This window comes from Papilio xuthus, unplaced genomic scaffold (assembly GCF_000836235.2).
Source record: "Papilio xuthus unplaced genomic scaffold, Pxut_1.1 DF826508.1, whole genome shotgun sequence".
NCBI lineage: Eukaryota > Metazoa > Arthropoda > Insecta > Lepidoptera > Papilionidae > Papilio > Papilio xuthus.
The window spans coordinates 1-2247 of NW_013532141.1; the positions used below are offsets into that span (position 1 = coordinate 1).

At 46.6% G+C, this 2247-nt stretch overlaps 1 long non-coding RNA gene across 1 annotated transcript; it reads left to right on the forward strand.

Moving 5' to 3' along the window:
• Nucleotides 1-1964, forward strand: LOC106123027 (uncharacterized). The gene is made up of 4 exons (XR_001228129.1): nucleotides 1-69; nucleotides 1532-1620; nucleotides 1715-1801; nucleotides 1883-1964. It is a non-coding gene; the product is annotated as an uncharacterized LOC106123027 (long non-coding RNA).
• Nucleotides 1965-2247: the final 283 nt, after the last annotated feature.

A 2247-nucleotide genomic window follows, 5' to 3' on the forward strand; every position in this document is an offset into this window, starting at 1 on the left:
CGCCACGCCCCCCCGCCACGCCCCCGGACACGCGCGCTGCCCCGCCGGACACTTCCACTGCAAACGAGGGTACCATCTTATTCTCTTCCTATACTACAGTTCATCGACAAAAGTACACGCGTTCTTACATTAACATTTGGTACTATTACAACGTGTTTCAGATAAACACAATGTATACAAAGTATTGGTGCATAAACAATCAAATAATTAAACAAAAGTGTATTAAAAAACAATATTGAATTAAAAAATCACAATTTAAGTGGGTAATATAAATTATATTTACATTCTTACAGTAATTAAATGACTAATTAATTAAACTACCAAAATAATACTATAAACTATATACTAAAACTAAACCAAACTAAAAATAAAACTAAATAATATAAAAAATCGACCCCAAATCGCTGCGGTCGCACGATAGGGTTCCCAAGAGGCTGGCGGCATTTCCCCGTTGGATGGCCAGGCTCAACCTTTGGCCGAAATGCGCGCCAGCCCTTGGATCCCCTGAGGCGTCGATGAGGCGTGCGGAAATCTCCTTAAACAGGCGACGGGCTTCCGCACCCCAAGGCCCCAAGGTCTCCACGGCAAAAGGCGCAAATATATACGGATATGCCAACGCCGCATATTTACGCCTTTCTTAGTGGGTAATTAAACAAATTTTAAAGTGTATTTTAGTGTATGGCGGATTCTCTTCTACAAGTTTATTTTGGCTGCAGCACTGTCGGCTTAAACAGTTATTTACCGCTTGAGAGGCATGTTTGGTGTTTTAGAAAAAAAAGCGGAACTCCTTAAAAAGTTTATTTTCTATTATATTCTTAGGCTAATGAAACCTAATTATCCACCGACAAGCGGAACGAACTTATCGGACGATCTATTACATTTCTACTTAAAACTCTTTTTACTGCATGTCTTCTTTTCTTTCTATATAGATAAAAGAAGACCGTTAGTGGTGTTAGTTACAGTATTTATAACTCAAGAACGGTTTTACCGATATGTCTGAAAATGGCGAGGAGGTAGCTTAGAGCCAGGAGACGGACATAGGATACTGTTTGTCAAACGCTATGTCAATTTAGTTTATAATATTTTATCAATAGATGGCGGAACATATTCTTTAGATCGCGATATTGATTTATCTGGTATATTTATCGACTTCCCGATCGCATTTCAATAAAGTTGACTCGCACCAAGATATAACCAGTGTTTCATTGTGACTACTCGATACTTCTCCAGTGAGAGGGAGACCTTTTTGAGAATGCTTTACATTTAATATCTTTTCTTTCATTTTTTTTCGAATTTGTGCCTTTTAAAAGCTGCTTTTATTTAACTTATTTATGCGAACGTTTAGATGGATGTGATGTGGATGGATGGATGGGTGTTTGAAGATATCTCTAGAACGGCTGAACGGTTGAACGGATCTCGGACTCATATAGAACATAGTCTGATTTAATTTTTATTATTTATCCACGCGGACGTAGTCGCGGGCGAAAGCTAGTATACGATATATTACGTTATAGATATATTGTGTGTGCAGGCCGTGCGTGGAGCTGGCGGTGGTGTGCGACGGCGACGCGGACTGCGCCGACGGCTCCGACGAGGACTCCTCGCCCACCGGACCTTGCGGTAGGCGCGAGACGCGAGACGCGAGACGCGAGTCGCGGTGCGTGGGTACAGTAGCGCCACTCCTGCGACTCTCTACATGTCGACTCGTTTGTAGCGAACGTGACCTGCAGCGAGGACCAGTTCCTGCAGTGCGACACCAACCGCTGCATCCCCAACAGCTGGATCTGCGACGGATACAAAGGTGAGCCTTCCCAACCGCAGCCACGTAATGGAATGTTACCGGGTGACATGGGTGACGTGACTGAGATGCGAGTGTGCGCAGACTGCAGCGACGGCGCGGACGAGACGGCGGGCGCGTGCTCGCGCACCACGTGCCCCCCGGCGCAGTGGTCGTGCGCGCGCTCGCGCCGCTGCCTGCCGCGCGCCTGGCGGTGCGACGGCGCGCCCGACTGCGGCCCCGGCGACGACAGCGACGAGCGCGACTGCGGTGCGCCCCACACAATCTCTTTCCTTTCTCTTTCTCTCCAACAAAGGATACAACCACATATAATGCAATACGACCAAATTTAATGTTTTTGTTAAAATGTACGAACGGTACTAATGATGGTGTGGGCGCGGCGCAGAGACTCCGGAGTGCAGCGGTGCTATGTTCAAGTGCGCGAACGGCGCCTGTCTGCCCTGGGAGTA